This window comes from Prunus avium, chromosome 2, assembly GCF_965620075.1.
Source record: "Prunus avium chromosome 2, drPruAviu1.hap1.1, whole genome shotgun sequence".
In the NCBI taxonomy this organism is placed as follows: domain Eukaryota; kingdom Viridiplantae; phylum Streptophyta; class Magnoliopsida; order Rosales; family Rosaceae; genus Prunus; species Prunus avium.
Window position 1 is genome coordinate 1,280,692 of NC_142285.1, and position 25,676 is coordinate 1,306,367.

General features: G+C 38.8%; 1 pseudogene; it reads right to left on the reverse strand.

The window, feature by feature from the left end:
* Positions 1-1,692: 1,692 nt before the first annotated feature.
* Positions 1,693-25,676, reverse strand: LOC110773096 (protein disulfide isomerase pTAC5, chloroplastic-like; annotated as a pseudogene).

A 25,676-nucleotide genomic window follows, 5' to 3' on the forward strand; every position in this document is an offset into this window, starting at 1 on the left:
GAATTTGAGATTGGGGCCTAAAAATCGAACCTTGTTATTGGCAAGACCATAGAAACTCCATGATAGGATAGCTTCAGCATTTTCCTTCCACTGAAGACAGACACCAAGTCAGCAAATTTTGTATTTTTTTCTTCTGCACCATGTTGTCAATGCGAAGAGAGAAGAGAATAAGGCGGAGTTGGCAGAGGGAGGAATTGTCGTCGTTGTCGTTGGTGTGGTGAGGTGAACATGTCGTTTGGGAGAGAGCCAAGAGAGAAGAGAATAAGGTGGGAAACAGGGAGAGGAATGGAATTAGATGAATTAAGAGTCTCATGATCTCTTCTTCTATGGACCTGACTTGTGCTTCACTGCTTCGGCTTCCCAAACTCAAGCTCAAATTTGCAGCTAAATTTGTTCAATTTCGGGTTTTAGACTTTCAGTCAATCGTAGAGTTCGAAAAATTGGCCTAGGTGGGCGGCTAGGCGGCTAGGCAGTCACTAGGCGGGCGCTAGGACTCGGAGGAGAGAAGGCTCTGCCTCGGTAGACATTAAGAAAGCCCAATCCAATGGAATCAGCGCAGCAGCCGAAACCCCAAAAAAAAAAAAATCGAAGCTTGAGTTGAGAGAAAGGCTAAAGACCGAGTCTTTGAAGCTTGGAAGCACTTATAAAGAAGCGAAATGGTTGTGACTGCGAGTGCAAGCTTTGTGTTCTATTATCTGTCCCTTCATTTCACTCACGCATCACATTCCTCGGAGAGTGCAAGCTTCGTGTTTGTGAGGAATATATTTAAAGAGTATAGCCGTGCGGCTATACTTTTAAAATATTCGGATGTACTATAGTTTGAAAGGGCGTATAGCCGCGCGGCTATACTTTTAAAATATGTGAATATATTTGAACGGCTATACTCTTTAAATAAACAATTTTGTCATATTATTTTAGGGTTTAGGGCTAAAATACCATTTTAGCTCACTGGGCTAGAGTTATTTCTTCAATTATTTTATTTATACAAGCGATATTAGTGCTCAAAATGCTCGAATAGATTAATTTTTTTTTTATATAATTTTTAAAGAATTCCTAGAATACCATATAAAGAAATGAGAATATATATATAATAGTTAAATGTCAAATCTCTGGGTTTATTATTTGCATTAGCACATCCTATCGAGTAATGGTTAACTTAACTTACTTCATGCTGGATTTGGTTTTCATCTTATTAAGGTAAAAATTGTTACCCCAGCCAACAATCACAGAGAGATGGGAAAAGAGCACAGTAACTCCATGCCAAAAATTGTTAACCCTTGGCCTTGCTTTGCCTTCCATTACACGAGGAGATAGTGTGTATTCATAACAATTGGTCTGTTGAATTATTGATCAAGTATTAAATTTGCCGATTGGCAACTCCCCTTTTTATTTTCTCTTTAATTTCCAAGTACAACGTCAACTTGTTTTTATTTATAAATTTTTTATAAATTTTTTATAGTACAAGCAATAGTCTAAAGGGGAGGGAGATTTCTCTCACACACACACACAACTATGATGTCGTGGTTCGAACATGAGATCTCTGGTTTGCAAGTCATTGGCCTTTTCCACTGAGCTAGACCCCGTTTACTTGTATAATAAACAGTAGATATAAATATGATTTTCTGCATTTGTTTATAAATGCAAACTACCATTAAACACATGTACTACTAAAGCATAAAACTGCACGTCTTTATGGGAAGATATTTTCATACCTAAGCTACTGTTGCCCCTTCACATACGTCGCAAATTGTAAACCCATGACCTTCACAATATGGACATTTTGCTCCCTCTTCCACCCAATCCAAGAACTGCTGTCATTTAACAAAATAATTAAAACTTCATCCTGGATGGATAATGCTCGAAAATGAGAATACTAATCTCTGTTTGAAACCTCTAACCTGTTCCATCACATTCTGCAACAAAGAAATACAAATAAGCTACCAAGGGGACTGAGGATAGTTGAAACAAAATATGCAAAAGTACAAAAATAAAACTAATGCATATCATCATCAAAGCCATTGGTGTTCAACATTATATTTAAAAATCAGATCAAACAAAATAAATATACAAATACATAGTATGAGTGGATTTAGAGTACTTTAGCGTAGCAAGGCAATGGTTTATAAACTTGAATACAGTGACTAAGACGGGAGACAGACAGGAGGTACCTGTGCACAATAAGCGACCCTCCCCTCGACAAGTAAGACACCTTCTTGTGGTATTCATTGTCTTGCTTTCACCTCCTATTTTTTTGGTTCCTGCTAAGTCTAGAAGAATCTTCCCAGCGGTTCTCTCCAAGGAGAAAAACACGATGCTCAGATACCTCTTGATAAGTGCATTATTTACTATATTTTTATATCTCTTTTATTTGGTTTTTGTAGGGAAAGTTAATTTAAAATAGCATTATTACCTTACTTTCCTTATTTTCAGCTATTCTGCACTCTTGGAAGGATTTCGACTGAAAATCGACTTTTCAAATGAATTTTAGCGCAAGGCCAATTGGAGAAGAAAGCTAAGACATTGAAGATCATTGTATCAAAGTTTCATAATTTTCTACCAAGCCAAATGCTCCAGACTTGCAAGTCAAGACAGCCTAAGTTGAAATTCCGTCAAAACTGCACTGCTGTGGAAGATTGAAGATTTGAACACCTTTCCGATTTTTCCTAGTGGCGTGTAATATATGCCTGGAAAGCTTAGACATAAAGCTACGTTTCTCATATTTTTCCAGAATTTTCTAGGAAGTGGAATGACCCCAAAGTGTACGTGCAAGTTGGCTGACGTGTTTCCAAGTCAAAGAAGGATTCTTTCCTAATTTGTTTCCTTAATTGTTTGGGATTTTGTTTTGCTTTAGGAGAGTTTTTCCAGACCTTTTAAGAGTAGGGTTTAGTTGTTTTACACTATATAAGATCACCCTAAGGATCTCTTCAGATCATCCTCCCATATACCATATTTTTCCACCAACATTCATACACCCAGAGAAACATCAGAGAGAGCCAAGGATTTGCTGCTGCACTACTTGAGGAGCTTTCGAAGGTGTTCCTGTGGAGACTCGGAAGATCAAGTCCATCTGCCAAATTGGTTTTATGACAACAATTCTCTTGTTTATCTTTTCTTTTGTCATGAACTAATTATCCTTGCTAGGGCTACGATGTAGCCTAACCATGAATACTTAATTTTTATAGTTATATTAATTTCTGATTATTAATTTCTAATTTATAGTTATATTAATTTCTTAAACACTCTTCGATTTTGTTCTTAATTAGTTTGCTCTCATTAGGTTTGTATTGGATACTAAAGAATTCTCTTATTTTTGTAGGTGCGTCGCTTCCAAGTTGGATGGACCATGAGAGATGATGTTAGGCTATGCATGTTTTCACCCTCTAAAAGACCTTTCATCCTACCCTTTTGTGTGCGTCATTAGCCCCTTTGTAACCAAACACTTAGCCTTTCTTTCACCACCCTTATTATCTATGACCTATACAACCCGTTTCTAAGCCATACCTTATAGCTTAGGATGTGCCAAAGTGATGAAAATAAGAAGGTTGAGCTCTACACCAAAGAATTGGCGTGTACCGAGGTGTTTGTGCAAAATTGCAAGAAGAAGAAAAAAAAAATATAAGAAAAGATGAAAGAAAAAAAAAAAAGTATTTTGCAATTCAAAAGAGTAAAAGTTCAAAATCACTCCAAATGGAGTAGGAAATATGCACAATTCCTGGACGCTGAATACTACAAAATGTCAAAAGGAGCTGGCCGTGTATGTGATCATGAATAATGCTTTGGTATGTCCTAAGTTTTTGTTATTCCTTTCCTTTCTTTCATACCCCAAGCCTAGCCTTTCATTACAACCTGAGTAGAAGACCTAACTGATCTTTTGGGAAATCTTGCTTGGAGGTGAGGTATGTACTCTAGTTCTTAGTATTTGATTCTTTTCATGAGACATTATTTTCAGAAATTTCCATTCTTCAAGCTAAGCATATGTGTTAATATTTGATTTCCATTACATAACTTCATACACATATGTGACATTTGAGTGTAAGCCTAGGATTCCGAGAGAAAAAATAGAGTGATATCCGGTGAGGGATAGAGTCAAGGCGAAATAATTCCATGGCATTCGAGTGTGGTTATCTTTAAGCTTGGAAGTTATGACTTTTGGTATTACACGTTACACCATGATGCAATTATACTCAAAGTGGCATAGCTTTAGTGATGCAAATGTGATTGGCATGCATTGGTTTTTATTAGCTTGTTTAAAGTGGTGCCTTTAACGACTTTGTTTTGCAGTTAAACGTTTGTGGGTATCGTAACTGGTAAACCCTCAGGAGACACAACTCCTCCTACTAGGGACACCTAGAGGTTTAACGGCTTGTGGCACATGCTAAGTGCCATCGAGTTTACCTGCGAAAGTGGTTTAGTTAGTTTTTCGTTTTGTTTTTTTGTGTTTGTTTCTAATTTTGCTCGAGGACTAGCACCTCTACTTCTGTAACACCTTCTTTCACAAGTGTTTTCTGGACCTCTGAAATTTCTGTTGCAGAAGTAACTGCAGCTCCATTTGTATCTTCCTAAACAACAGAACCCACGCAACCATTAGAAGAATTACGATGTTTCAGCCTATGTAGTGGTTCGCTATAGCTTATAGAAACATGATCATGTTGCTAGCTCAAGGCTAACCAGGAGAAGAAAATCAGTTTACCAATATAATCAGCTTCATTTATTAGTATCCAAAATAAGTTACGGTGTGTTACCAGTTACCACAGCACATTACGTCATTGTCATATCGTATTTATTTGCATGTTAAGTGATTGTCTCATGAACTGGAACCAAGAAACCTCATGTCTGAGTTACTGAAAATAGAGTCGGAGCTTCAGGTCCGTTTCTCAATTAAGTAACAGAGCTTCTTGGTTGGTACTTAGTACTGTTTGCTACAATTCTTTACAATCTGGTTGAAGAAAATGAAGGCTTAGTTCACTTCAAATTGAACCATCAAATGAGTTTTTGGCTCCTCTTGCGGAATGCAAGTAATGACTTACCAAACCATTATGTTCAGTTCCAAGTGAGGAACGATATATTGGTACTGAAACTTAAAACATCAATGGCTTCCACTTAATAAAGGCTAATGGTATGTCGTCAAAAGGCTATACCTATACCTTTTGTGTAGCAGTCAGAGTACTCCCTTTGTTATCCAGACCCTCAATTTGTGCCACCATATATAATTGTTCAAGAAGTTCTGCAGTCACTATGGCATCTTGAGGGGCATCTAAGAAGGCCTGTCAAACAAGAGATTACAAGTTGACTAACATATATATTTTGCGTTGTGAAATTTTTGTTCAACTTGGTGATTCTGAAATTTTACTCTTCATGCATTATACACAGTAACATCTAATGATAATTGAAACTTACTTGCCAAGTCTTGACAGCACGTTCGGTCCCGCTTGAGAAGCTGGAAAACTCCATGTCTTCCTCACCCAAGTAAAATCCTAGTTTTTGCAATGCTTCCTGTCAAATAACAGGAACATTATATTAGAACAAGTCGAAATCACAAATATTACATCCAAAAACGAAGCGAATACTATAGAAAAGGAAATAACCACACAAACCCAGTTACAGAAAAAGAAAAGAAACAAAAGTTAACTACTTTCTATACTAAAGAGAAACTTAATACCCCCCTTGTAAGTTGTAATAAACTGTATGCTGCTCAGTTTTCAATTTACCAAATTTAAAAGTACCATCTTATTATTCAAAGACAACACTAAATCATAAACAAAACACAAGAAATGAATGATAGACTCTGAAAAATCAAAACTCGCCTTTCAAAAGCAAGCAGACCTGCATAGCTCGGACCTCTTCACCTTCCGACCCCTTCCTCAAAGCATTTCTTCTCTTCTTCTTCTCCTTCACTTCCGGAATGGCAGACACCTCCTCAATCTCCTCCTGAATATGGTCCAATTCTATGGCTCTGGAACTAGCTAATATTTAGCTAATATTCTGACCTCCAAGTATTTAGCTAATATTCTTTATGACTGCTTAAAGAGCACCATACGACATCTACAGTATATAGGAATAGAGCCACACTAAATATAGACTATTACACTTAGAGACATTGGAAAATAAACAGCCACAGTAATTGGGAAACCAAACCACCGACTCCACACACCAACTCACTGACTAAGACCCAATAATTCTAACAATCAGAATTTTCTTCGTCAAAATCTGCAACAAGTCGGCGATGTGGGGCTAGGCGGGGGCTAGGAGGGCGCTAGGCGGCTAGGCGGTTAGGCGGGGGCTAGGCGGCTGGGCGGGCCTCCTAGGCGGGTTGGGTCTTTTTTCGATGCCGAACCCGGAGGACGAAGCAGCCCAAACCGAAGAAAACCAATTGAAACTTGAGTTTGATGGAGAAGCGAAATGGCTGTGACTGCGAGTGCAAGCTTCGTGTTAATATTTAAAGAGTATAGCCGCCCGGCTATACTCTAAATATTCGAATATATTAATATTTAAAGAGTCTAGCCGTCCGGCTATACGTTTAAAATATTCGAATGTATTTAGAAAGTATAGCCGTGCGGCTATACCCTTTAAATATACATTTTTGTCATATCGTTTTAGGGTTTAGGGCTAAAGTACATTAAAACCCAGTTCTTCTTCCCCTCTGATGTCTCATCCGCTCCTTCCCCGCCAGATGGCCGCTCTTGGTTCAGGTTTAAAGGCAGTACCTGATTGCTGTCTCTCCCTTCTGGGGCAGAGTGATTTTGTTGATTACTTTGTGAAGAATCAATTTCTGTCTCTCTCTTCTGGGGCAGAGTGACTTTGTTGCTTACTTTGTTGATTACTTTGTTTGTTGTTCTGGTTTGTTATTGTTCTATGTCTTTGTTTCACAGCCGAGCTCTGGTAGGTTTGTTTCTTTTGGGAGTTGATTTTGTTTTTTATTACTTATATCCTTTTTAAGTTTTGTAGATTGCTGTCTATTGAGTATGCTCTTTCGCAATCTCTAGTGACTACTAGGCAGGACCATGAGGGCTTTAGTGATGATATTGATGTGCTGGCGGACTTGCGTTCGGACTTTCATTTTTGTTTGTTGAGGTGGCTCTGAGAGATGATGGAGATTGTGTGGGTCGATGCTTGCGGGTCAGAGTGAGAGTTAATTTTACCCAATCTCTTTGGAGGGGTATAAATATTTCCTTTTCCGATATTGGTGTCAAATGGGTTGATTTCACTTATGAGCGTCTGCCTGAACTCTGTCATGATTGTGGGTGTTTGGAACATCGGACGCTGGACTACTCCCGGCCTTCTCTAGATCTTCGTGTGGGTGGAGTGAAACCTTAAACTAGCATTTGGCACGCTACTTTGGAGCCTTTTGGTGGTCCAAGATTTCCTAAAAGACAAACTCGGGATCGGTCTGATCTTGTTTGCGGTCATGGAGGACACGATGGATGTTGGTGATCATCGCCTTCCTGTTCGTTTCTCTGGCGTGGATGTGCCATCGGTTGAGACGGTTGGTATTAAGTCAGTTACTAGTGGTTGTAGCGTTCTTCCTAATAACATCAAACAGTTATCAGTCACGTGGTTTTCTTTTGCCTTATTCTATTTTTAGAGGCCCAGTTTTCTGAGCCTGTTGGATTGGAGCTTTTCTGCCAAGTTTACTTTTTGTCCAACCCATGGATTTTAGTCTTCGGGGCTTTTATCCTTTTTCCTCGATTTCTTCTGTTAGTGCTGGTGGACTTGCGTTCGGACTTTCGTTTTTGTTTGGTTAGCAAAGTGTTCTCTATTCGTTGTTATCATCATGGTGTTTAGAGTTGGCAAACGGGTCGTTTTAGCGGGTTTCGGGTCGTTAACGGGTTAACCCGTTTTCTTAACGAGTTAACACGAACACGACCCGTTAAGTTAACGGGTGACAAATACTAGACCCAAACACGACCCGTTACTATTCGCGAATATCCGACACGACCCGTTAACCCATTAAGAATAAACCCAAAAAAAAAAAAAGGAAAAAAAACACATAGCCAGCAACCATTGTCTCTCTCGTTTTTCTCTCAATTTCCATCTCATAAACACCATCAATAAAACTTTCATGACCATCCAGAAAACTTACATAAAGAAAAACAAGAAGAGAAAAAAATGGCTGATTAGATTAGATTATTTATATATAAAAGAAGACAGAGAGGAAGAGACGAGAGATGCAGATAAAAAGTGAAGAAGAAAAAAAAAAGAGATGGAGAATGACGGAAAGAGGAAGAAGGAAAGGAGAAAAAAGAGATGGAAAGAAGAAGAAGAAGAAGAAGAAGAAGAAGAAGAAGAGAGTGGGAGGTCACAAGAAGAGAAAAAAAAAAGGTTGATTAGATTAGATTAGATTATTTATCCAAAAAAAAAGATAGAGAGGAAAAGACGAATAAGAAGAGAAGAAAACAAAAGAGAGATGGAGAATGACGGAATGAGGAAGAAGAAAAGGAAAAATAAAAAAGAGATGGAGAGAAGAAGAAGAAGAAAAGAGAGAGTGGGAGGTGAGAGACAGTAAACGGAGAGAGAAAGAGGAAAGATGGAAAAGGAATATAAAAAAAAGAGGAATGGTGTTGGAGTTGGAGACGGATATTTTTTTAAAAACACATTTAGCAAAACTACCAAATTACCCTCCTTAACGGGTGGATGCGAATATTCGCGAATTGACCCGACCCAACCCGTTAGCTTAACGGGTGGCTAACGGGTTCACCCGTTGTCAACCCGACCCATTAAGCTCAACCCAAATACTGATAATTTCGTGCGAATTCGTGTCGTGTTAACGGGTCGTGTGCAATATTGCCAGGTCTAATGGTGTTTTCAAAACTGTGGTTGGGTACCTCTGGGATTTCAGTTTCTTTTGTTCGTGCTGATTTCCCCAAGTCAAATTTGTCCTTCGTCTATTCCTTATCCAGGTTTTCCAAGTCTATTCCTTTGGTGGTGTGCCTTCCAATTCGGTGGTGATTAGCCAAGTACAATATCTTCCTGCTGGTCGAGGCTATTGGAAGCGATTTCCGTGACTGAATAGTGGGGTTGAATCTTATCTTCCCTTGTCGGATGTTACCAATACTGTTGTTCCCTTGGGGGCTCATCCTACTAAGTCCGGTATGGGGTGCGGAGATTACGGGTCCTAAGAGAGTTAAGGTGCTTCTGTCTCAAGAAGTTCAAGTTTGGCTAGAGGATGGTCATTTATGGTTTTTTGATGTTTTGGCCAATGACAAGTTATTCTCTTATTTTTAATTTTATACTGGATGTGATGTTGTGGTACTCTTTTTCCTTGACCGGATTTTCCTCCATATGGGGGTTTTTAAAGGCAAGGTTTTAACGAGGCCACTCTTGTTTGATCGGTTCATAATTGTATATCATTTTGTACCCTTCTAGCTTATGATTTGGTTATGTTTTTTAGTTAAACTAGTGCTTTTAATCATTTTTGTGTTTATCTTTCAGTTCATTGAGCTTTAGGTAACAATGATGGCTTTGGATAGGAAATGATGCAATCCATGCATGTTAAGGCCTGATTTGGGTGAATGGAAGAAGAGCTTAAAGACAAACTAATTTTGGCTACAGCCCCTTGCCAGCCCAGTTTCTTAGGTCAACTTCTTGGCCTTGGATCACCATGCTCTGGGGCTCGGATGAGGTGATGATCTTCATGAAAGTTGTTCCAATGGGTGTGCACTATAACATATCCAAATTTCAGCCCAATTGAACATATCTGGAGTCCTTAGCCCGTCCAACACTGAACCCTGCTCAGGAAGTTTTGCAGCTGCCAGCTTTTAGCCATGTGCCTCCTTTTAGCCATGTGCCTCACCCCAGCTATAACTGACTTTGTACCCAACATAATGAGTGAAGTAGGGAGGCATTCCAGCTATGAAAGTATAAAGGAGCAAGTTGGTACATGTTGGAGCTATTATAGAGAAAGCATGTGCATGCATGTGAAGCAAAGAGAAAGGAGAGAGAGAAGAATGAGGAATGATGAGAGGGATTTTGCTTCAGCCTTTGAACGTGGGAATTTAATTGGCAGATCACTTTGGAGCTGGAGATCAGGTTTTGAGCTATTAAAGAGAAGCATGTGCATGCATGTGCATGCATGTGAAGCAAAAAGAAAGAAAAGAAATGAAATGAAGTCAATTCCAGTCTCTGTTCGGCAGCCAACTTGCAAGGCCCAAAATGCACACTTATCCTGCTCCGATGGGAATACTTTCTTCATAGAGGTTGTTCCAATGGGTGTCTAATATAACATATCTAAATTTGAGCCCCATTGGATACGTTTTGAAACCTCTGGCCTTCCAACACCAAGCCTAGTTCAGAAAACTCATTTTTGTTCAGCACCCAAAAGAAAACCACATGGGTTGGCAGCAAAAGGCAGCCACAACTGACCCATGTGAAGAAAGCTTGAGGTGCAGCAGCAAAAGATGAAGGATGGTGTGGGAATTCATCATGATGTTCCTCCCTCTTAGCCCTATAAATAAAGAAGCCTTCAAGCTTCAAAACACACCCCAAGGGGGGGAGCTCTCAAACACTTCTCTAGAGCTCCCTTCCCTTCTCTCCCTCAAATTCTCTTAGTTTCATTTCAAGTTGTCAATTGTTGTAACAAAATGATTTTACTAAATTTTCCTTCAAGTTTTCAAGTTCTACTTTAATTTTATTTGTAATGTACATTCTTTCTTAAGTATTCAAGTTTAATTAGTTTCCAAGTTTCAATTATGGTTTTTGTTCTTATTTATTATGCTTATAAGTTAATATGCTAGTTTGAATGATTGATCACCATTTAGGGTTGCATGGTAGCTATCTTGGTTTGAATTAAGAGTAGACACCATGCTTTAATTCGAACCAATAATTATTGTGTTTATAATTGATTATCATTTCATCGGTTCATAATTAATTAAGAGTAGACACCTAATGCTAAAAAATAATAATAATTAATTATTTGATCGGTTCATAATTGTATATCATTTTGTACCCTTCTAGCTTATGATTTGGTTATGTTTTTGAGTTAAACTTGTGCTTTTAATCATTTTTGTGTTTATCTTTCAGTTCATTGAGCTTTAGGTAACAATGATGGCTTTGGATAGGAAATGATGCAATCCATGCATGTTAAGGCCTGATTTGGGTGAATGGAAGAAGAGCTTAAAGACAAACTAATTTTGGCTACAGCCCCTTGCCAGCCTAGTTTCGTAGGTCAACTTCTTGGCCTTGGTTCACCATGCTCTGGGGCTCGAATGAGGTGATGATCTTCATGAAAGTTGTTCCAATGGGTGTGTACTATAACATATCTAAATTTCAGCCCAATTGAACATATCTGGAGTCCTTAGCTCGTCCAACACTGAACCCTGCTCAGGAGGATTTGTAGCTGCCAGCTTTTAGTCATGTGCCTCCTTTTAGCCATGTGCCTCACCCCAGCTATAACTGACTTTGTACCCAACATAATGAGTGAAGTAGGGAGGCATTCCAGCTATGAAAGTCTAAAGGAGCAAGTTGGTACATGCTGGAGCTATTATAGAGAAAGCATGTGCATGCATGTGAAGCAAAGAGAAAGGAGAGAGAGAAGAATGAGGAATGATGAGAGGCATTTTGCTTCAGCCTTTGAACATGGGAATTGAATTGGCAGATCACTTTGGAGCTAGAGATCAGGTTTTGAGCTATTAAAGAGAAGCATGTGCATGCATGTGAAGCAAAAAGAAAGAAAAGAAATGAAATGAAGTCAATTCCAGTCTCTGTTCGGCAGCCAACTTGCAAGGCCCAAAACGCACACTTCTACTACTCTGATGGGAATACTTTCTTCATAGACGTTGTTCCAATGGGTGTCTAGTATAACATATCCAAATTTGACCCCCATTGGGAACGTTTTGAAACCTCTGGCCTTCCTACACCAAGCCTGGTTCAGAAACCTCGTTTTTGTTCAGCACCCAAAAGAAAACCACATGGGTTGGCAGCAAAAGGCAGCCACAACTGATCACCTTTGAACCCATGTGAAGAAAGCTCCTTTATCTTTTGCTGCTGCACCTCAAGCTTTCTTCACATGGGTTCAAAGGTGATCAGTTGTGGCTGCCTTTTGCTGCCAACCCATGTGGTTTTTTTTTGGGTGTTGAACAAAAACGAGTTTTCTGAACTAGGCTTGGTGTAGGAAGGCCAGAGGTTTCAAAACGTATCCAATGGGGCTCACATTTGGATATGTTATACTAGACACCCATTGGAACAACCTCTATGAAGAAAGTATTCCCATCGGAGCCGTAGAAGTGTGCGTTTTGGGCCTTGCAAGTTGGCTGCCGAACAGAGACTGGAATTGACTTCATTTCATTTCATTTCTTTCTTTTTGCTTCACATGCATGCACATGCTTCTCTTTAATAGCTCAAAACCTGATCTCTAGCTCCAAAGTGATCTGCCAATTCAATTCCCACATTCAAAGGCTGAAGCAAAATGCCTCTCATCATTCCTCATTCTTCTCTCTCTCCTTTCTCTTTGCTTCACATGCATGCACATGCTTTCTCTATAATAGCTCCAGCATGTGTCAACTTGCTCCTTTAGACTTTCATAGCTGGAATGCCTCCCTACTTCACTCATTATGTTGGGTACAAAGTCAGTTATAGCTGGGGTGAGGCACATGGCTAAAAGGAGGCACATGACTAAAAGCTGGCAGCTACAAATCCTCCTGAGCAGGGTTCAGTGTTGGACGGGCTAAGGACTCCAGATATGTTCAATTGGGCTGAACTTTGGATATGTTATAGTACACATCCATTGGAACAATGTTCATGAAGATCATCACCTCATCCGAGCCCCAGAGCATGGTGATCCAAGGCCAAGAAGTTGACCTACGAAACTGGGCTGGCAAGGGGTTGTAGCCAAAATTAGTTTGTCTTTAAGCTCTTCTTCCATTCACCCAAATCAGGCCTTAACATGCATGGATTGCATCATTTCCTATCCAAAGCCATCATTGTTACCTAAAGCTCAATGAACTGAAAGATAAACACAAAAATGATTAAAAGCACAAGTTTAACTCAAAAGCATAACCAAATCATAAGCTAGAAGGGTACAAAATGATATACAATTATGAACCGATCAAATAATTAATTATTATTATTTTTTAGCATTAGGTGTCTACTCTTAATTAATTATGAACCGATCAAATGATAATCAATTATAAACACAATAATTATTGGTTCGAATTAAAGCATGGTGTCTACTCTTAATTCAAACCAAGGTAGCTAGCATGCAATCCTAAATGGTGATCAATCATTCAAACTAGCATATTAACTTATAAGCATAATAAATAAGAACAAAAACCATAATTGAAACTTGGAAACTAATTAAACTTGAATACTTAAGAAAGAATGTACATTACAAATAAAATTAAAGTAGAACTTGAAAACTTGAAGGAAAATTTAGTAAAATCATTTTGTTACAACAATTGACAACTTGAAATGAAACTAAGAGAATTTGAGGGAGAGAAGGGAAGGGAGCTCTAGAGAAGTGTTTGAGAGCTCCCACCCTTGGGGTGTGTTTTGAAGCTTGAAGGCTTCTCTATTTATAGGGCTAAGAGGGAGGAACATCATGATTAATTCCCACACCATCCTTCATCTTTTGCTGCTGCACCTCAAGCTTTCTTCACATGGGTTCAAAGGTGATCAGTTGTGGCTGCCTTTTGCTGCCAACCCATGTGGTTTTCTTTTGGGTGCTGAACAAAAACGAGTTTTCTGAACCAGACTTGGTTTAGGAAGGCCAGAGGTTTCAAAACGTATCCAATGGGGCTCAAATTTGGATATGTTATACTAGACACCCATTGGAACAACTGCTATGAAGAAAGTATTCCCATCGGAGCAGTAGAAGTGTGCGTTTTGGGCCTTGCAAGTTGGCTGCCGAACAGAGACTGGAATTGACTTCATTTCATTTCTTTTCTTTCTTTTTGCTTCACATGCATGCAGGGGCGGAGGTGTGCTTAGGCCTGCAAAGGCCTTGGCCCTCCCAAAATTCTGAAGTACTATATATATTGCCTTTGCATTGTACAACTTAGGACAATATATATATATATATATATAAAATTAATGCTTGTGGCCCCCCACAATAAAGAGAAGGAGGGATTTACATTTCCCCCTCTAACTAAAAGACTCTTTCCTTAGCAATATGGCAAAGTTAGTCCTAGATCCTACCAACATAATTAATAAAAATTAAAAGAAACACCCAATCAAATCTTTCTTTCACAAGTATATTTAAGAAAATAGGAAATTAAAGATAATCGGTTATTTATTTATTTACAAGCTTAACACTGGGAAAGAAATCAACCTTAAACCCTAATATATTGGCCCCTCCACACATAAAATCCTGGCTCCGCCACTGCATGCATGCACATGCTTCTCTTTAATAGCTCAAAACCTGATCTCTAGCTCCAAAGTGATCTGCCAATTCAATTCCCACGTTCAAAGGCTGAAGCAAAATGCCTCTCATCATTCCTCATTCTTCTCTGTCTCCTTTCTCTTTGCTTCACATGCATGCACATGCTTTCTCTATAATAGCTCCAGCATGTACCAACTAGCTCCTTTAGACTTTCATAGCTGGAATGCCTCCCTACTTCACTCATTATGTTGGGTACAAAGTCAGTTATAGCTGAGGTGAGGCACATGGCTAAAAGGAGGCACATGGCTAAAAGCTGGAAGCTACAAATCCTCCTAAGCAGGGTTCCGTGTTGGACGGGCTAAGGACTCCAGATATGTTCAATTGGGCTGAAATTTGGATATGTTATAGTACACACCCATTGGAACAACTTTCATGAAGATCATCACCTCATCCGAGCCCCAGAGCATGGTGATCCAAGGCCAAGAAGTTGACCTACGAAACTGGGCTGGGAAGGGGCTGTAGCCAAAATTAGTTTGTATTTAAGCTCTTCTTCCATTCACCCAAATCAGGCCTTAACATGCATGGATTGCATCATTTCCTATCCAATGCCATCATTGTTACTTAAAGCTCAATGAACTGAAAGATAAACACAAAAATGATTAAAAACACAAGTTTAACTCAAAAACATAACCAAATCATAAGCTAGAAGGGTACAAAATGATATACAATTATGAACCGATCATTGTTGCATCACTAAAGTCCAGTTTTTACTTTTTATACCCTGACATTGTTGTTTCAATAAAGTTATCTTTACTTGATCAAAAAAAAAAAAAAAAAAAAAAAAGCTATTAGCCCACTAGGCAAGAATAAAAAAATGAATTTTATTTATAACAAATAATACGGGTTAAACCCATAAATACAACAACAACAAATAGGGATCCGCCAACATTTTGTGGATCAAAGAAGGTTGAATTTCATAGTATAAAATTGCTTGGGATTGCTTTTTTTTTTTGCCAGAAACCTGCCTCACTTTAAAGTTAAGCAGTTTAAGGTGTTTGGTAAAAATAAAATATCCCAATTATTTTAAAAGAAGTGGCCTTTTGACAACAGCTTTTAAAAGCAGACTCTCGGTTGCTTTCCAAGGCTGCTTTCAAAAGAAGCAGAGATGAACCTTTAATGAATTTTTTAAATTCCCAATTATTCATTTGTAAAAATGACACCACCTCCACTTCCACATCCAACTCCACCACTTGAGTGACCTCTGCAACTAATATTTGAGTTGAGTGACCAAAATGTAACTTCGAGTATAGTTGAGGGACCATTTCAACTAATATTCATTTTAAAAAAATGACACCACCTCTACTTCCACATCTAACTCCACCACTTGCGCCACCACATTCACTACCTCCACAACCACCGCCACCGCCACCGCCACCACCATCACCACCACCACCACCTCGTCCTCCACCACCTCCACCACCACCTCCAAAACCTCAACATCCACCACCATCTCCACAATCAACACCACCACATGAGAATATATTGGGAGACGCACATACATGAGATGCCTTTCTAAATTCTAACCTTATGAACTACACAACTAGCTAGCTGAACTAAGAAATGGTTTTGGTCAAATAAAAAATTTCTTAGTCAACACCTTTTCTGGATCACCCCCACCTTTAAACATGTTATAGGTGTCTCGCATGACAGGTTTCGGATCTTGGCCAATCTGCATTCATCGAGTATGTGGTTAGAAGAATTTTATTCAACTTTTCACTCAATACATGGGAGTAAGAAGCACTTAAAAAAGTGTCAACTAGAATTATACATTCACTCATAAGTATACTTGGTTATGCTTGCTCAAAGAACTAGTACCTATCAAGATAGTAAAGTGATAGGCCCCTTTCCCAAAGATCTGATGACAACCTTAGCCAACACTATGTAACTTAATTCAGCAATTCATATCCATAGCCAACACACTTTTATAAAATAATATTCAAAGAGTATAGACTGCTATACCAGGGTAATTTTTTTAATTTTTTCAATAAATAGTATAGCCGGGCGGCTATATTCGGGACTTTTTTTATTTTTAATTTTTTTATTAAACCTATACTGGGTCCTTTTAAAAAAAAAAAAATTCTCTGATTTTCTTTTATCAATAAGAGTAGTTTAGAGCATTATCCATTACTATTACTTCATTACCCGAGTCTCCATTGTCCCTTTTTGATTTTTTACTTTTCTACAGTTTTACCCATATAAAGAATTTAGCATTTTCCCATTTAATACTTGTATTATACACGTACATATGTATTTTCAATAATACTTCCATTTTCCATACACGTTTTAAAGACTCGGTACAATACACGTTTTGTAAAAAGCAAACATACAATACACTTATTGTACACATACGTACGTATTTTTCATTTTTAGTACACGTGGTTTTTACAAAATTTTCAATAATACACACAAAATTCATGTATTATACACATAATGTTCACAAATTATTGAATAAAAATAATATATATTAAAATATTATATAGTGGCTGAACTTTTCAGTTGTAACTTGCCAAAGTTTTGCTGAATAAAACACGTATGTATTTTGTTCATAATTTCCAATTCTATATTTTACTAACTGTGAAAGAAATTGAGAGGCTGAGATTATCTCTTACTTGTTGTAAGAAAAATGCAACATGGTGATTTTGCAATCTCTTTGCCAACGAGAACAACAATGTCAAACAAAGTGTTATGGGTATAGTAGTAAGAGAAGTGGTAGTATTCTTCATGTAAAGTGTTGTTTGAAAAGTGAAGCAATTACCAAGACCACTCCAACTCAGCGTGCAATTCTCTACGACAAATAATTAGTGCAGTAACATAATTTAGTATCACTCAAGAGAATGAGGTAGATCAAAGGCAAATATTCCCACAAAAAAAAGAAGAAAAAATTAAACTCTCAGATTGATTTATTGTGAAAATTCTCTCTTTTCAATATCTACTTTGGATATGTTGAATCTAGCAAATTAATAACTATAAAGTATAAACTAATGGAAGTAGGCCACAAAATTTCAAAATTTCTAGGGAAAACTTCTTTGCAAACTCTCAAACTAGAAAGCTTTTGTTTTGCTTCATGCGTAACCTCTCTCTGTTAACTCTCTTTCCTGAGCAGAAGGGTACTTGCAATACACTTATAGTGGGACCAAAGAGGGGTAAAGTTAAGGTTTATCAGTCCAATGATTTTTGAAATCACATCAATTTCAAGTAAAGATACCCTTGTATACAGAATGACTCCTAAAACTCCAACAGCCAGTGTTATTGCAAGAGGAATTGTCAAGAGTTGATCAGGTTGAGCAATGGTGCTTCTCGTGCTCTTAGTTCTTACCGTGGAATATTTTTTATGTTTTTAAATAAATAGTATAGCCGCGTGGCGTATAACCGGGCGGCTATACTCTTTAAAAAAATTTTAAAAATAAAAAATCTGCCTCCTAGGCGCTATTAGGAGGGTCCATTTTTCTATTTAATTATTTTTAATAAATAGTACAGCCACGCGGTCATACTAGGGTCTATTTTTCTTATTTTTATAATAAATAGTCTGGCCGCACGGCTATACGGTTTAAATATATTGTATTTAAAGAGCATAGCCGCGCGGCTATACTGTGGTGTTCCGTTAAAAATGAATAGTATTGCCGCACGGCTATACGAGTAAAAAATAAAAAATGGGCCGCCTAGCCTAGGCGCTTAGAGGGTTTTTTTTTAAAAAAATTATATAAAAAAAAAATTAGTATAGACGGTCGGCTATACGTTGTAAGTATTAAAGAGTATAGCCATCCGGCTTGACTCGGGATTTTTAAAATTTTTTTTAATAAATAGTATAGCCGTGGGGCTGTGCGTTTAAATAAAATATATTTAAAGAGTATAGCCGCGCGGCGATACTCTTTAAATAGTTCCGCCACACGGCTACACGGGACTTTTATTTAAAAGTTTTTTAATGAATAGTACAGCCGTGCGGCTAAAGTAGGTCCTTTTTAAAAAAAAAGTTTCCCTAATTTTCTTTTATCGATAAGAGTAGTTTATAGGATTATCCATTATTATTAGTACATTACTCGAGTCTCTATTTTCCATACACGTCTTAAAGACTGGGCAAAATACACGTTTTGTGAAAAAACAAACATACAATACACATATTGTACACATACATATATATTTTTCATATACACGTTTTTTTTATACAAAATTTTCAATAATACACACAAAATTCACATACACGTATAAATTCTTCATATACACATATTATACACATAATTTTCACGTATTATTGAATCAAAATAATATATATTAAAATATTATATAATGGCCGAACTTTTCAGATGTAACTTGCCAAAATTTTGCCGAATAAAACACGTACATATTTTATTCTTATTTTTCCCGTTCCGTATTTTACTAACTATGAAAGAAATTGAGAGGCTGATATTTTTTCTTACTAGTTGTGAGAAAAATGCAAGATGGTGATTTTGCAATCCCTTTGCCAACAAGAACAACAATTTCAAACAAAGTTTTTGTTAGCGAGATATCCCTATTCTATTAGGATATTATTTTATTTATTTCATTTTGTATAAATATTATGTAATTAGGATACCACTTATTTTCCTAGTCTAACCCTACTAGGGTTTGTAACCTTATTATAAATACTTCCTTTCGGAGAATGAAATATATCTGAAAATATTCTACCATATTGTTTGACTTGGCATCAGAGCCGACTTTCTGGTGACCTGTGTGTGTTGTGCCCACCCATGTTCTACTGTGTGCCCTAATTTCTTTTAGGGTTCTTGTGTTTGTGCCTTTGCCGTGTTCCGCTGTGTGCTCTGTCGTGTTCGTGCCTCTACTGTGTTCGTGCATCTGCTTCTACTGTGTTTGTGCCTCTGTTGTCTTCGTACATCTGCCATATTTGTGTCTGTGCTGTGTTCTGTTGTATACTCTGCGTGATTTGTTGAGTTTCTGCTACAATCATGGGTGATAATTCCATTGTTGGTGCTGCTGCTGCTTCTGCAAAATTGCGTGTTTCTGACTCAATTCCAGGTACTGGCTCCAATACTTGGATAATTGACACTGGTGCTTCTGATCATATGACTTATGATGCTAAATTTTTTGATGAGTTGTCTAGTAACACCCGTGACCCATACATAACTAGTGCTAATGGTTTACCCTCTCCAATTACTGGCGAGGGCACCATTTCTCTCACCCCAACTCTATCCTTGTCTCGTGCGTTATTAGTTCCCAATATCCATTGTAACTTGTTATCTGTTGGTCGCTTACTTGATACACTTAATGCTTCTGCTATTTTCTATCCTACCCATTGCTCTTTTCAGGATCTCAAGACTCACGAGGTGATTGGGCATGGTAAACGGATAGGGGGGTTGTATTATTTGACATTACCTTCTACACCAGTTCGTGATCATGTCGTTAATACTGTTCAACGTTGCAGTGTCAAAGACAAACAGCAAATTTGGTTATGGCATCGTCGCTTGGGACACCCGTCATTTGGCTACCTTAAGCGTCTGTTTCCATCTTTATTTCGCTCCTGTGATGAGTCTAGCTTCAAATGTGAGACTTGTGTACTGGCCAAGAGCCACCGTACTGTTTTTCCCTTAAGTAATAATAAAGCTGCTTTGCCTTTTGAGTTAGTACATTCTGATGTTTAGGGTCCTGCTCGTGTGACTTCTAATGGTTTCCGTTGGTTTGTTACGTTTATTGATGATTGCACTCGCTTAACATGGGTGTATTTGATGAAGAATAAACAAGATGTTGCCTCTATTCTCCCTGACTTCTGTGCCATGGTCTCTACTCAGTTTCATGCTCATGTGAAAGTATTTCGGACTGATAATGGCGGTGAATATGTGAATCGTACCTTGACCCAGTTCTTTCGTGATCAAGGTATCATTCACCAAACTACCACTCCATTCACACCTCAACAGAATGGCGTGTCTGAAAGGAAGAATCGTCAATTACTTGAAGTTGCTCGCTCTCTGATGTTGGATATGTCTGTTCCCCATCATCTTTGGGGACATGGTGTCTTGGCCGCAGCCTACTTGATTAACCGTACTCCTAGTCGGGTTCTTGATTTCAAGACTCCACTTGATGTGTTGTGTGCTCATACTCCTCCGGTTTCGGTCTCTAAGTTACCTCCGAAGGTGTTTGGGTGTGTTGCGTATGTTCATGTCTACTCTCATCAACGAAGTAAACTTGATCCTTGTGCTCTCCGATGCGTCTTTATTGGCTATTCTACTACTCAAAAGGGTTATAAGTGCTATCACCCGCCTACTCAGAAGGTACATGTTACTTTGGATGTCACATTTCATGAAGAAGTACCCTATTATGTTTCCCCCTCCTCTTCAATTTAGGGGGAGAGGGGGAGTGAATTGAAGAGTTTCGGAGTGAAAAATGTGGAAAATCTTGAAAAGGAAGAAGGAATTTCGGAGGAACAGGAAGCGACCGGTCGCATGGAAGACGCGACCGGTCGTGATACAATCTGCCTGGAAACGACCGGTCGCATAGAGGAAGCGACCGGTCGCGATTCAATCTGCCCGGAAACGACCGATCGCATAGAGGAAGCGACCGGTCGCAATGCAACGATACGCGACGACGACGATGATTCGAGTCCAGCGACCGGTCGCTTGGAATGTCACGACCGGTCGCCAGACCATGTTTTGGAATTTTTCGGCTCTTCCTCAGAAGGACATGACAGTGATATTAGCGACTCTCGTATAGATGAAATTGATACAAGACCCCCCCTCTGCCCTGCCATTGCCCCAATCAACTCGTAATACTGAGGTATGTTCTAGTGATGTGTCTACTTATTCTTTGCCTCCACGCACTACCCGTGGAAAACCTAAAGTACAATATTCTCCTGATATACATGCCAAGTCCAAATATCCCATTAACCATTATATGTCAACTCATCGTTTATCTAAGTCATATGCATCATATTTGTGTCAATTATCTAGTGTATGTGTGCCAACTAAGTTGCAGGATGCTCTATCTGATCAAAATTGGGTAGATGCAATGCATATTGAAATGGAAGCCTTGAACAAGAATGCCACTTGGGAGTTAGTTCCTTTACCAAAAGGGAAGAAAGCAGTTGGATGCAGATGGGTGTTTACTTTGAAGCACAAGGCTGATGGTTCTATTGACCGTTACAAGGCAAGATTGATAGCAAAAGGGTATACTCAGACCTATGGAGTGGATTACACAGAGACTTTTGCTCCAGTAGCAAAGCTCAATACGGTGCGCGTACTCTTGTCCTTAGCCGCTAACCATGATTGGCCGCTGTTACAATTTGATGTCAAAAATGCATTCCTCCATGGTGACCTCAAGGAAGAAATATACATGGATCCTCCGCCGAGTATCCTTGTGACCTCTAAGGAGGGTATGGTGTGCAAGCTACGGAAATCCTTGTATGGATTAAAACAGTCTCCAAGAGCTTGGTTCGGGAGGTTTGCTGCATCTATGAGGAAGTCTGGGTATGTACAAAGTAACTCGGATCATACTTTGTTTCTGAAACGTCGCAGAGGTAAATTGACAGCTTTAATAATTTATGTTGATGATATGATTGTAACTGGAGATGATCAGGTAGAAATACCGAGTCTTCAGAAATATCTTGCGTCTGAGTTTGAGATGAAATCATTAGGTGACTTGAAATACTTTCTTGGAATTGAAGTTGCTAGATCTAAGCATGGTATTTTTTTTGTCCCAAAGGAAATATGTTTTGGACTTACTTGCAGAAACTGGAATGTTGGATTGTAAACCGATTGATACCCCTAGTGAGCAGAATCATAAGTTGGGGTTATATCCCGATCAAGTTCCGACTGATAAGGAACGTTATCAACGACTTGTGGGGAAGTTGATTTATTTAGCCCATACCCGTCCGGACATTGCATATGTTGTAAGTATGGTGAGTCAGTTTATGCACTCTCCTAGTGTAGATCATATGGGGGCTGTGACTCGTATTTTAAGGTATCTGAAAGTAACTCCTGGCAAGGGGTTAATTTTTTCCAAGTATGGTCATACAGATGTGGAAGGGTACACAGATGCTGATTGGGCAGGTTTAGCTACAGATAGGCGTTCGACATCTGGGTATTTTATGTTTGTTGGTGGCAATCTTGTTACGTGGAGGAGCAAGAAACAAAAAGTGGTGTCTCGATCTAGTGCCGAGGCCGAGTATCAGGGAATGGCCCATGGTGTATCTGAGTTACTATGGTTAAGGAGATTGTTGAGAGACCTTGGTTTTGGGCCTAAGAAACCCATTGATTTATATTGTGACAATACGGCTGCGATTGCAATTGCTCATAACCCTGTACAACATGACCGTACAAAGCATGTGGAAGTTGATCGAAATTTCATTAAAGAAAAGTTGGATGCGGAGATTGTGTCCTTCCCCTTCATTCGTTCTGAGTATCAGTTAGCTGATGTTCTTACGAAATCTGTTTCTACAAGTATCTTTCTCAACTCGCTTGACAAGTTGGGCATGCGTGACGTCTTTGCTCCAACTTGAGGGGGAGTGTTAGCGAGATATCCCTATTCTATTAGGATATTATTTTATTTATTTCCTTTTGTATAGATATTATGTAATTAGGATACCACTTATTTTCCTAGTCTAACCCTACTAGGGTTTGTAACCTTATTATAAATACCTCCTTTCGGAGAATGAAATATATCTGAAAATATTCTACCATATTGTTTGACTGTTTTATGGGTATAGTAGTAAGAGAGGTGGTAGTTTTCTTCATGTAAAGTGTTGTTTGAAAAGTGAAGCAATTACCAAGACCACTCCAACCCAGCATGCAATTCTCTACGAAATGAATGATAGATAAAAGAACTGGTAGATGAGCATGATATACACCATCAAACAAAACACAAGAAATGAATGATAGACTCCGAAAAATCAAAACTCGCCTTTCAAAAGCAAGCAGACCTGCATAGCTCGGACCTCTTCACCTTCCGACCCCTTTCTCAAAGCATTTCTGTTCTTCTTCTTCTCCTTCACTTTCGGAACGGCAGACACCTCCTCAATCTCCTCCTGAATATGGTCCAATTCTATGGCTCTGGAACTCGACCCTGTCTCCGCTATCAGATTTTTCTCCGTCAAAATTTGCAACAAGCCGACGATGTTGGGCTAGGCGGGCGCTAGGCGGCAAGGCGGGGGCTAGGCGGCTGGGCGGGCCTCCTAGGCGGGTTGGGTCTTTTTTCGGTGCCGAACTCGGAGGACAAAGCAGCCCAAACCGAAGAAAACCAATCGAAGCTTGAGTTTGATAGAGAAGCGAAATGGCTGTGACTGCGAGTGCAAGCTTCGAGCTAATATTTGAAGAGTATAGCCGAGCGGCTATACGCTTAAAATATTCGAATATATTAATATTTAAAGAGTCTAGCCGTTCGGCTATACGCTTAAAATATCCGAATGTATTTAGAGAGTATAGCCGTTCGGCGATACCCTTTAAATATACATTTTTGTCATATCATTTTAGGGTTTAGGGCTAAAATACCACTTTAGCCCATTGGGCTAGAGTTATTTGTTCAATTATTTTATTTATACAAGCGATATTGGGGAATGAAAATTTAAATTCTTTCCGATACCTCCCATTTCTAATGATTTCTAGTTATTAGCCCATTGGGCAAGAATAAAAAAAATGGATTTCATTTATAACAAATAATACGGGTTAAAGTTAAACCCATAAATACAACAGCAAAAAATAGGGATCCGCCAACACTTTGAGGATCAAAGAATGTTGAATTTCATAGTATAAAATTGCTTGTATAGAAATTTACTTTTTAAAATGTATCCATCGTAATTATGAACTAAACCCAATTACAGTCTTTTTTCTCATTGCACTTGACAACCCTTCTCTTCTGCTATGAGATATATCAGTCCGCGATGTATTCTATGCAGATGAAAAATTGGATACAAAACAGTCTAACGAGACAATGAAGAGAAGTTTGCAGCTCTGTTTTGAAATAAATTGAAGGTAACATAAATCATATGACATTGATATACAAACTATTATAAATGAGAATTCAAACAACATGCGCTTTTCTGACCAATAAACACTTTTTCTGTCAAACGTTTTCATAAGTGCTTTTCGCTCTTCTAAAAACAATTCCAAACAAGCCCTAAATCAAACACCAATAAAAGGTTTATTCTTGCGACTTTCCATTATCAGCTGGCAAGTCATCAGTTCTGTTGCATGATTAATGCTAGCAATTGTGGATGACCTTTTATAGTTCTCAAAAGAATTCAGTGGTTCATTTTTTTTTAATCTCTTTTTTCAAGGACTTAAACATAATATCTAATTTCACATGACTTTTTTTTTTCTTTGTTTGTTCCGAACACATATTACGAATACGAAATATCCAGAATTATTTAGTACAAGCAAACTCATGATTTCCAATACATGCATCCAGATCATACTAGAAATCTGAACCATATAGAGACTCATGCGAGCGAGGAGGTCTGGAAGCCCATTTTGTGATCATGTTCTTTAATTCCTCTTGCAGTTGTTGGGGCAGGTTTCCACATAAATTACACCTGCATTGTTGAAATGAAATTATTATTTCATATATATCCTCAACAACTCTACGAGTAGGATTTAGCTTTTGTGAAAAACAGAGAAAGGCAACAAGGAAAGGCAAGCAAGGGAGTGAGAGGCAAGGCAAGGCAAAGGGAAGGCTAGACAAAGGCAAGAAAAGGCAAAGGCAAGGCATGAGAAGGCATGAGAAAGAAAGGCAAAGGGAAGGCAAGGCAAGGGCAAGGCAAGGGAAGGGTAAGGCAAGGCAAGACATGTCAAAGAAAAGCAAAGGCAAGACAAGGCAAGGGAAAGCCAATGCAAATAAAAGGCAAGGCAAGGCAAAGACAAGGATCGGGAAGGCTAGGAAAGGCAAGGCTAGACAAGGCAAGGGAAGGCAAAGGGAGGGGAAGGCAAGGCAAGGAAAGGCAAAGCTAGGCAAGGAAAGGAAATGCAAGGGAAGGCAAGCTAAGGAAAAGCAAGGAAAGGCAAAGGCAAGGGGAGGCACATGAAGGAAAGACAAGGTAACACAAGGAAAAGACAAAGCAAGGTATGGGAAGGCAAGGCAAAGGTAAGTCAAGGCATAGTTAGGCAAGGCAAGGAAAGGCAAGTCAAGGTAAGGTAAGGCAAAGAAAGGAAAGGTGAGGCAAAGGCAAGACACATCAAAGCAAAGCAAGGCAAAGGCAAGGCAAGGAAAGGCAAAGTTTGGAGTTTAGAAACCGAATTCTGACAAAGTCCTACAATATTAATTGGAGTGAACCACGCCAAATTCTCACAGGGCCGTTGGCTTTTCTAAGGTCAGTTTCAATTCCTTTCAT